Consider the following 11,710-nt stretch of genomic DNA (forward strand, 5'->3'; position numbering starts at 1 on the left):
GGAGCTCACTTTGTAGACCAGGCTGGCCTCGAACTCAGAAATCCGCCTGCCCCTGCCTCCCGAGTGCTGGGATTAAAGGCATGCGCCACCACGCCTGGCTTGATTTTATATTTTAAAAGGACTAAGCGTTCTGCAAATGAAATGAGACACTTTTAAAAAGATACCATTTGTTTTGGTTTTCAGACATCCTTTCGGGACAAGCACTGCCTGACTTTGCTGCCCAGCCTCGGAAATTCCGGGATCTAGGAGAACCACGTGTGGAATACATCAAGGGAGAAAGGCTTCCCAAGCATCAGACTGTATTGTTTTTCTTGGAGGTTGGAAAGAGCTGCTGCTCAAAAAAATTTCCAAGGTTTCTGCAATTTGTTACGCATCCAAGGACATTTCCTGGCCTGCATTGTCCAAAGCCCCCGAACCTGCACCACAAGCCAACGTGGAAGTAGCCTTGTGTAGGGGCCCTACAGCCCGGGGGTGAAGTGTGGGGTCGAGGGAGGGGAAGGAAAAGAAGAAACTGGAAGGAAACCCCACAGACACTGCGTTGTTTGGTGCTTCTCTTTGCCCACTCCGGACTGTCTTTCCCTAATACTCCACTAGAGGGCACACGCCACCAACTGTGCGTGCTCTCTGAGGAAGCTATGATACCCGGACCTACAGGATAGGTCCTGGCATCTCAGGAGGATTTGGGTGGCAGCCTGGGATGCAGGATTCCTCGGGAAGTAGCTCTCAAGACTTCCTGGAAAGAATCTGGACTGTGGCATCCCCACTTTGCAGGGACCTGAGTTCAGAACCTTGGTGTTTGTTTTTCCCAATTTATTTGTAAAAGTACGATACACAGTAGCATACTTTCTTGAGGCATTTTCACACATGTTCAGTTTTGATGGGATCTCCTTTGCATCCTCTCTTCCATCGCTGGTCCCGGGCCTCCCCACAGCCGCATTCCTGCCTGTACCCTTCTACCCCTAGTAATCCTCCAGCCTTTGGAGCCAGCCTTCCCATTACCATCTCTTTTCCTTTTGAAATGGTGCTTTGGGGATGAGTTATGGTAGATGCTAGGGCTTTGGGGACATTTCCCGAAGGGGAAGTGTCAACCCTGCCTAAAACATACATTTTTTTTATGGTAGAAAGAACATATCTATATGAAGATAGAGCTTTGATCAGCTCAGAGCTGATGGTCCCTGGAACCCAGTGTTAAATTGTAACTGGCTGGCCACTGCCTTTAGGGATGGTCACACTCTACAAGGCTCTCCTCCTCCAGCCTGAAGGTGGTCGTGAGGTGTCCTGCTCCCCCTAACTCAGGCATGCTCCTTCTTCTATCTCCTGCTCTGGGTTTGAGGGCCCTGACTTTGAACATGTGAACATGCTCCATGTGAATCACATCTGTCATTGAAACATTCACAACAGGTGCCCTGTCCCATTCCCGCTGACCCTACCTAATGTCCCCACTGTGCTTCTGCACGTGTGAGGCCCTTGGCTTCTGGTGCCTTTGAAGCACAGGCTGGGATTATGACTTCTGGCCCTCCCACTTCCCAGAAAGGATGATGAGACCCAGAGCAAGGGAGTACAGAAGCTTAAGACTTGATCTCGGGTCATCTGATCAAGAGGCGTGGCTCATGACTGTTTCCCACAGTCCTTTACTGGAGTAGGAACTTGGGTTCGACTTTAGAGAAAACCTGACCCCATGAGCTTCAGGCTCCAAGGTGGGGCTCTCAGGAGACCCCCAACCCTTCCTCCTGGTGCTCTTCATAAAATGGAACAGGGCTCTGGGTGGGTTGAGGGTGCCTTACGAGGAAGGATGTGCTGGGCATACACGAGGGAGGGTGGCTTCTAATCACACAGTTTTGCAGAACAAAGCACCCAGAGATCGAGGACCAGCCCCCCTTGAATGTCTGTGTTCCATGTCTAAGTCCAGGGCTTTTCAAGTCCAATTAACACCTAGGATGGAGCCTTTTAGGAGTTCCCCATGTCTTTAGAATGTCTGGCTGGATGCCTTATTGTCTCCCCTCTTCAGCCCTGTACCAAGCCTGCTGTCCTTCTGTCAGCCACATGATGGCATAGCAACTTAAGTTTCTGGCTGACATCTTGTCTCAGGACAGGGAGGCCCTTCAGCTCTGTTCAAAGGGAGCACAGTGGAGCAAGGGAGACTTGGTACCAGACTTGGTGTTTGTGAGAACTCTTAGTTTTGGTGTGAGGAGGTGAAGGGATGCAGGATTCTGAAGAAGTCAGAGGGGCCGTGTTGAGGATGGTTGAGGAGTCAAAATCAAATGTAGCAAGCACACAGCCCATTAGCAGATGCCAGGCAGGCTCTTTAATGTTAACCATATAGCCATCATCTCTTCCCACCCCTAGGTGACCTTTTCTCCCTTTCTCCCTCCTTTTCTTTTAAAAATATTTACTTGAAAGTATGTGTGTGTGTGTGTGTTTGGGGAGGGGTATGCACATGTGGGTACCCTTGCAGGCCAGAGAAGGTGTTGGAAATGAACAACTATGAGTATCATCCATTTGTCAAATAAGGGAAGCTTTTGATGATTCTGTTCTTATAAATCCCTGTGGTACGCTATTGACCAGGTACTATTGGGAATGACAGTGACATAGACACGGTCCTCCCTGTCCAGAGGGCTAGGAACATATGCCATCATGGCCCCATGGTGCTGAGCCTGAGGAAAAACCCTTGCTCTGGACAAGTGAGTGTCAGAGAAAGATGGAAAAGGGCATGGCCTCTGCCTCAGAAAGGTTACCTGACAGGGCAGTGCATCCTCTGGTTCTGATGCTGTGTGTCTTCACACACTGGAAACACTGAGGGAATCTGACCTACAGAGGCACACACAGTCTTCCCCACCTCTGGTGGATACTAAGGCACGTGCGTTCTAAACTCTGGTGTGGGAATGTCCTGGAATCCTCCTGTACGCTGTCTGGGGTCTAGTGATGAAGACACAGGTCAGGTCCATGCTTGTGCTTGGAGGGAGGAACACCCTGCTCAGGTAGGTCTCGCCTGGTGGCGTTAGCATTGGCCAGGCCTTCTTGGAACTGTGCTTCATACTAGCTGTTCCCCACTAGGTTGGTAAAGGTGTGTGTAGAGGAGTTGTGTGTTTAGTTCCCCCAGCTTGGATCTTCCCAGTTTTCAGCAGCAAGGACGCCTGCCCAGCAGAAGCCCTCTAGGGCTGAGAACTGAGACCCACCAGGGATTGATGCCATTTCTACTGCCTGGTGGATCATGACCTGTAGGCCGACTGTGCCTGAGACACACACTGTATTAATATTCGCTAGAGGAACAGAACGGATTGAATGAATATTTGTGCAAAGGAGTTTAACTAGATTGCCTCACATAAAACAAACAAACAAACAAACAAACAAACAAACAAACAAAAGCCAAATGGTCCAGTAACGGCTTTTGTATACTAGAGATGCTGAGACCCTCTGGTCCTTCCATGCATGAGGCTGGATACCTCAGCAGTTCCAATCTCATGCTACAGGCTGAATGGATTCCTGGGGAGGTGCTAGTCTTTAGATCATGTTGGAAGGACAAAGAAATTGGGTTCTGATGTCAGCAAAGGATGGCACTCCTATCACCACCACGGTCATCATCATTAGTCTCCTCCTCCTCCTCCTCCTCTTCTTCCTCCTCTTCTTCCACAGCAGATGACACACACCCACTATTTAGAAGTGAAGGCAGGCAAGTAAGGAATACTGCCTTTTCCTTTAACCTCTCTGTATCCGGGCTACCACTGGAAATTGCTCTGTCCCATGGGGAAGAGTCTTCTCCTCTCAGCCCATCCTTTCCTGGAAATGGCCCCACAGACATGTTTAGAATTGTGTCTCTTAGCTGATTCAAGATCCGATCGGACTAAGATTAACCTCATGCACACAGGGAGCCTCCATGAAGATCGTCTGGGAGCACCTTGTGAGCACTCCACAGCTCTACCCCAGATGGCTGACTTGATGTCCAGAGACAGGTGCCCTCCAGTGGGTGAGTCCACTTCTCAGGGCCTTCCTCGATCTCATAATCTGCAAAGTACGAAGACAATGATGCCTGGCTCTCTGGCTGAATTCTGTCAGTGGCAGTGGCTCCAGATGGGGTGTCCAAGCTACATCCATGGTGAAGACAGGTTGTCCCCAGGACCTGGTCTGCTCTACAGAGCCTGCTCAGGAGTCCCGGGGGACCCCTGCCTTTAATCCCCTTGTCTCAGATGAGAATTTGGCTTTGTTTAGACACATCTATCCTCTCCATGGATAGAATGAGGTCAGGCTGATATAGAGGCTGTGGAGACATCTTCCTTGGTCATTCCTGGCTCTGCCATAGTAGGCTCTGCATGACACCCCTAACTCTCCCTGACTCTCATCCCTTTACCCTACCCCCAGGTTCCTCAGTCTCAATGAGGTGGCTGTGGAGCTGAACAGACAGGTCACTGTCAGGGCAGATACACCTTGCATGAAATCCCTGTATCTTAAGCCACAGAATTTTTTTTTTTTTTTTTTACAGAGCTTGTAAGTTTTGAATAAAGAAATCTCTGGGTCCTGGAGCAGAGCCAGGAAGGCTGAAATCCCTGTCTTCTTTTGTGCCATTTTCTTGGGAGGGTCTGTGATGTCTGTGGACCATTCTCTGTGTCTTCTGTGGGAGCTCCTGATAGGGACAGCCCTCCTGGTCTTCTCTCCAGGCATGGTCAGCAAGAGGCCCCCTGCTTCCACATACCCAAAACATCTGGGTAAGACAGCAGCAGCTGAGTGTGGCTGAACCTTTAAGGAGCTTACAGGCCAGTGGGGGAAACTGACCGGAGATGAGGCTTCACTCCTGCATCTAAAGCGCAGTATTTTCTGGGTCTCTAAGTTACACAACACCCAGCATCCTCACTAATGTCCAGCCAAGCCTCGTCCGTATCCACCAGGCTTTACTGAGTGCGTCCTACATTCTGGGAGCTGAGCTGAGTGGATAGAGAAAGGGTAGTTGAGCAAGGTCATTTATCCCATGATGCTTTGCACCTCCTGGAGAAGCAGAGGGTAGGTGATCCTTCACCAGTGCTGAAATGGCAATCCTTCCATGCCTACAGTCCCCTCTGTGTGCAGGGCATGCTGGGAGCCTGGCTTTGGATGTGTACCTGTCTTTGCTATTCACATCCTTTCCCCACAGTGACACTGTGCAACTGGAACAAAGTTCTCTGTCCTTCCTTTTAAAGGCTTTTGTTGTTTGTTTTTTAAAATAGTAACGTAGCAAAATTGTGTACACTGAACCTTGCCAGGCACAGCACGGCCTGGTAGGAAGGTCACCTCCACAGGGACCTCCAGAGAGCTTGCCTTTACCCAAGGAAGTTACCCAGTGTTTGCTTTCTGTCGTGTTGTGTTTAGAGTCTCACAATGTTGCCTATGCTGGCCTGGGACTACTGAACTCCAGTAATCCTCTTGCCTCAGCCTCCCAAGTGGATGGGATTATGAGTGTGTGCTGGTGTGCCTAACAAGGAATTACATGCTATTTCCTTTTCACAGTTGTGGTGTTGAAAGTAGAACCCAGGGCCTGTGTCTGTTAAGCAGATACTCTGCTACTGAATTGAGCCTATCTCTCAATCTCTCTCTCTCTCTCTCTCTCTCTCTCTCTCTCTCTCTCTCTCTCTCTCACACACACACACACACACATGTATACACACATATACACACACCCTTGTGTGTGTGTATATGGGTACATGGGTGGATGTCTAAATGTTTGCATGTGTGTGGGCACACATGTGCACATGCATGTGGAGGCCTGAGTTTATGTCAGCAATCATCCTCAATAGCTCTTCTGCCTTATTCATTGAGGCAGGGCTCTCAATCAATCCCAGGGCTCACTGATTTGTCCAGTCACATTAGCCAGCATGCTGTGGGGCTCCTCTGTCTCCACCCTCCAAGGCTAGAATTACAAGCAGGCTTCCATGCCCACCTGGCATTTATATGGGCTCTGAGGATCTGAGATCCATCCTCACCCTTGGATGGCAACTGCTTTAACCACCTGACCCATCTTTTTGCCCTCCCCCAGGTTTTCTTGATGCACTTCTTCAGGTCGGCACTAGCAACAGATCATAATAGACAAGCAAGATGAATCCTGAATGGTGGGAAAGCCCAGTCAGAACAGTGGCAAGGCAGGGGTCACTGGCCTTGGGTGTGCTTGGACTGTCTGTGGGCAAAGGGATGAGCCACGTGTAATAGAAGCTCAGGGATACTTCCACATCTGCTGCTTCCTTCCTGAGTTCTGCTTCTGCAGGCCCATGGAGCTTAGAGAGTGTGAGTTCATATTCATTGCCGCCCATGGCCTCTCCTCTCCTAGGTGGGGTTGCAGGAGGCCAAGGACAAGGAGATGGGCAAGGTTTTCTTCCCGAGTCATCTCGGCGGCTCTGGCTGGTACTCAGAGGAGGCCCTGCAGGCTAAAGAACAGGATTTGTCTCACTATTGTTTAATATTTGTCAGCGCTCATAGCACGTTGGATGACATTGAGAAAGATTTGTGGCTGGTAGAATTAAACTGAGCTCAGAACTGGCCTGGTGCCTCCAAGTCCCTCCAGGCCAAGTTCTGGTTTCCTCTGTTTGTCCATGCCAGTGACCTCATGAACCAAGAATGAGGAGCCCCCACCCACGGAGAATAGCTGATATTGCTTCTTAGGAAAGGCCTTGTTCAACCCTGGTTAAAGAGGGCATAGGAGCACCATTGTCTTCAAGAACCAGGGAGCCAGAGAACTAAAGGTGATCCAACAGGTGACACACAATGCATTGCCAGCATCCTCTGGGCCAGAACTAGAACACCAGCAAAACTGGGCCTTGTCCTTCCTTCCTTTCCCATGGCTTGGCTGCTCCCTAAAGCCCTCAGACTTTACCTTCTTCCTCCATGTTAAAAACCACCTGCCGGGCAACTATCATACACTGTTTAATATTACATAGTAAATGGCTAGTAGGTAACATGGTGCTTGCTGGTCTTGTGATAGGGGATTTTATTTTTGTTTCCATTAATTCTCCTTGATTATGTGGTAAATGCTGTAATCAACCCCATTTCATAAATGAGAGGCTTCATAGTGTGCAAGGTGCTCACTTTGTCCAGGTGACAGAGGAACAAAGGGGCGGGGTCATTCCCTGTTAGTACTATCCTTCTATGGCAGGGTGGAGACTACCTCAGACCATGGGCTTGTTCTGGGATGAACGTGGGTATCACCTGTGAGACTTTAAAAAAATACCCATGATGCAACACTTCTCATGAGATTTAGTCTTGATTGACTTGTGGGAGAGGAAGCCTATATGGCAGAGGGTGAAGGTTGCCATGGGTGACCAGAGTGATGATAGGGTAGATAGAGTCTCACTCCTGAGTAAGAGGCACAGCATGAACATACAGGAGAGGAGGTGAGGAGTATGTCTGCAGAGCTGAGACTCCTGGGGGCGGGGGGTCGTGTGACTTGGTAGGGTGCTGGTGTATCATGCAGGAAGCTCTGAGTTTGAGCTAGTCTAGCACCACATAAACTGGACTAGGCGGTGCACACTGGGAATCCCAGTGTTTGGAAGGTGGAAGGAGAAAGGTTAGGATTCTAAGTTCATCTTTGTTAGAGTTCAAGGCTTGCCTGGGCTATAGGATACCTTGACCCCTCTCTACCAAAAAATAGCTGATTTCGATCTCAGGAAGTGGTAGAAGAAGTAAACTGTGCTTCTGAAGGGGAGGTAGGGCCTGGTCAGGCCAGTTGACGTTCTAGAACCCTAGGACCCAATTAGCCATGGCAATGTCCTTTAAGACGTTCTGTTGCTGGCAGAGAGCAGTTCGGTCACTGCTCTGACAGTTTTAGCTTTCTGAACTTTGTCCTTTTTCAAGTCATCTGGGGGCTGCCTCAGCCCTCAAAGAGCTTCCAGGTGCCAGAGATATGTGAGCCAGACTCTGATGGTCATGCTGAGGGGGGAAGAGAGGGGAGGAATGGTTGGGATTTGAGATTGTAGCTGGAGAGCCTCCCAGAGTATGGGAAACCTCTGCAGTTTCTTCCTGAACGTGGGGCTTGCAGCATTGCCCTGTGAATACATCTTGCATGGTGGGCTATTTGCAGTCACCTGTCCTTATATTCAAGGTAAGGGGACCTGGTGCTTCAAGTATGCATTGTGTTCTTCTGTCCTTCCCCCAACCCCCACCATGCTTAGCAAAAACCAGACACCAAGCAGCTGTCCAGAGAGAGCTTCCAAATGACTGTCATGGTTTGCATAAAGCCAAGAGAATTCCCAAGATAGGGAACTTTTGTTCCTAACATGGGGAAAATCTTGGGCAGCTGGCCCTTAGTGCTTGGGAGAAACCTCGGGTGTAAGAGCTGAGTGTGGAGGGGGGCTGGCATCACGTAAAAAGAAACTATACTTGGTGGTATGTCAAAATTCAAACTTCAGTGCCCATTGCATTTTTATGGGTGTGCAGCTGTGTTGATCTGTTTACAGCTACTTTGACTGTAGCTCTTAGGCTCAAACCAGACAGCAGTTACATCAAAGGCATCCTGATGTTTAAAGTTTTGCAAGTTTGAGGCTGGGGCGTGGCTTAGTGGTAGAGGGGCTTGCCCAAGGCCCTGGCTTTGACCCCCTGCCCCCAACACACATACATATATTAGAACTTGGTAACCAAAGTGTATGAGAAATATTTTCCTCTTGATGGGACCTTTGTGGAAGGGAAGAGGAGGCTGGCAAAGGCAGGAAGACGAAAGACCCTGGCATTTAACTGAATTCCATTTAGCCTTTTAGATGGCCTAGTCTGGCCTAGTCTGGCTTTCCATGGGGGCATCTGTGGAACCTCATCTGATATCCTTGAGGGTCTAATAGAGAAATGATGGACTTGCTAACATGCCTGTGGTGGATCATGAACCTGTAACCACTGGGAATGTTTAGGGAGTCATGGCAGAGTTGAGGTGTCTAAGGCTACCATGGGCCTTGGAACCCATCCTCCTTAACGCTCACATTGACCATTTGTGTGAAGACATGGAGAGTATAAATATTTCGTCTATAGAAGAGTCAGAAATGATGAGCATTCCCAGATGAAATCAAAAGGCACAGACCCTTCATTCCCCTTAAGAAGGGGATTCTGGACTGAGACATGATCTGATGGAGAAGCCAATGTGCCTGCACTAAGAAGTGAGCCTTGTGCTCTGATCAAGAGAATTGATGAGCCTTGTGCTCTGATCAAGAGAATTGATGGCATTGAAATATCTTGGACAGAGGAGCTGACAACATTGGATCCTGACTCAGGCTTTTGTGTTAAGAGAACCCTTTGCAAGGCTGACCCTGCACTAGCCTTGCTAGGGTAATCACAGGCCTGGGACCATCACATTAGGAATGAGAGAAGGCATGAGGACTACTTGGCCTGGGGGAGAGGGCATACGTGGAACATCCCTTAGTAGGTTCTCAAGGCACGAACTCTGATCCAGGGATGTATTTTGATTGGAAATTCCATACAACAGTGGAAGGGGTCCTGATGAGGGGGATAAAATGGGGAAGGTGGCTACCTTGAGTAATTGGAGACTTGACACTGGGGGAAGCTGTACGGAGTGGGATGCTGAATATATTTTAGTTATCCCATCCTTCCAGAGGGGATGGGACATGACTTGTATGGCAACACCCATCTGTACCCATCTGACTTTGGAGCTGTGCCCAGAGGTCTTCCCAAGGATTCAAAGAGTGAGGTGCCTGGTAATGGGGGGCTTGATGAGCAGGCTCCCCATACATGTGTCACAGGCTACAGTCCTTAGGAATTTGACAGTGACATTAAGGGAACTTGGGATGATGGGAAAGAGTGTTTATTTTCTTTTTTTTTTTTTCATTTTCAAATGTGCGTGTGTATGTTGTGCATGTTTGCAGGTGTGTGGACACATGTGTGTGCCTGCATGAGGAGGTCAGGGTTTGTATTATGAGCTATCTCAACACTCTTCCCCTTATTCACTGAGGAGGCAGGGTCCCTCAGTCAAACTCAGAGCTCTCTGAAATGGCTTGTCTTGCTTGTCAGCTTGATCTGGATCCCCTGTCTCTGCCTGCTGAGGCCAAAATTGCAGGTGGGCCACCATACCTACCTGACATTCACATGGGTTCTGAAGATCCAAATTCCAGCCCTCATGTTTGGGAGGCTTTGCAAAGCAACATCCTCTCTGGCCACAGAGGTTAGAGGGCCAGATCTTGAGGATGCTGTGGTGGGATGCTGGCTTGGCAGGAGCTGCTAAAAAGAATGGCTTGTTGCCCTTTTCCAGGTCTAAGGAGTTCCATTTTCTATACGGGAGCTCAGGGACTAGTGCATGCTAGCTGCTGCTTGGTGATGATGTCGAAGGGCTGGCGGTGAGACTACCACCATCACTTCTCAGAACGTGAAGTCACACTATGTGTCTTGTTCTTCTACCTGTGCCAAGAAACACCTGCAGTTACTCTGGGTCCAGGCTGTCATCCCCTTCACTCTGAGCCTCAGAGCACTTCAAATAATGGCTGAGTTCCAGAATAGACCCTTGGGGCAAATGACTTCGTGCAGGGTATGGTAGGGTCCTGTAGCCTGCAGCCCCTCAGCTGTGCAGAGGCCTCTGTGCTAGTCCCTCCCATGCCTTCCTCCTCCTCCCTCCCGCTGCAGCACCATCCTCCTACCCCCATATTGGAGCTTGGCAGCTCAGGATGGAGGCAGCTCATTATTTTGCTGCAGTTGACTTGAAATCTGAAATCAATCCGGTATCAGATATTCAGCCTACCGTTCGGTAAGGTGTTTCAAAGGTGCCTTAGCGTTCAGAAATGACACCGCGTTTCCTAATTATGAAATCCTGTCGTCGCTGCTCAGGCTAGAATGACTTGGCTGCGGGCTTTTTCTTTTTGTCTCTTTCCCAAGGTTTAGCATACAGTGCGATTATTTTAAAATTGCTTCGGAAGTGTGTATTCCACCAATGAACTATGATTGTGCTTACTCCTGAAGTGTGGAGGCAATTTGAGAAGAAGGATAATTTAGCAGAGACTCTGAGGCCTTGAGAAACCTTGGGCCACTATATCTCCTTCACACTAGAGCTGATGGGACTGCTCACGGTGGAGCCTGGAGCTCTTCCCATCTTGCTTGGATCTAACTGATCCAAACCATGCACAGTGTGGAGACTGGAAGGGACTTCTGGGAGGAAAGATGACAAGAGGGACAGGAAGTTAACTCAAGGGTTAACCCAAGTGCTTCCTGGAGATTAGGATCCTTCAGGTCAGATCCATGTAAACCCCAAAACCCACATGATGAGATTGGTTCATGGGAAGCCAAAGGCTTTGCTTATTCAAGGACGGGTAGGTGGATGCTTCTGTGAGTAGTGGTAATCCCACTACTGAGTGGAGGATCTCTCATTTGACTGATAATCATGAGCTCCTACCCAGGGTGAGACCATTATATTCTGTAGGCTAGGAGGCCTGTAGGTAGAAATCATTTGGTGTCTAATGAGAGCTTGCTTCTTGCTGAATAGCCAGCCACTTTCTCTTGCTGGGTCCTCATGTAGAAGGGGTGAATGATATGTGTGTGTGCATGTAATGTGCATGTGTGTGTGCTCATATGGATGTGCCAGTGTGTTTATGTGTGTATTTGTTTTCATGTGTGTTTGTGTACATATGTGTTTTTGTGTGGGTACATGTATATGTGTATATATTTGTGTGTGTGTGTGTTTGTGTTTATGCATATGTATGTATGTTTAAGTGTGTATATGCATGTATGTGAATGTTGAAAGTATTACTAATCCCATTCATGGTATAGCTGC

The 11,710-nt window shown here is 48.8% G+C and overlaps 1 long non-coding RNA gene across 1 annotated transcript; it reads right to left on the bottom strand.

Annotated features, from left to right (window-relative positions):
* Positions 1-3,294: 3,294 nt before the first annotated feature.
* Positions 3,295-11,070, bottom strand: LOC110301008. Its single transcript, XR_002378656.1, has 3 exons — positions 10,685-11,070; positions 10,028-10,347; positions 3,295-6,386 (listed from the first exon to the last, which is right to left on the bottom strand). It is a non-coding gene; the product is annotated as an uncharacterized LOC110301008 (long non-coding RNA).
* Between the last annotated feature and the right edge of the window lie 640 nt (positions 11,071-11,710).

The sequence above is a fragment of the Mus caroli genome, chromosome 9, assembly GCF_900094665.2.
Source record: "Mus caroli chromosome 9, CAROLI_EIJ_v1.1, whole genome shotgun sequence".
Taxonomy (NCBI): Eukaryota; Metazoa; Chordata; class Mammalia; order Rodentia; family Muridae; genus Mus; species Mus caroli.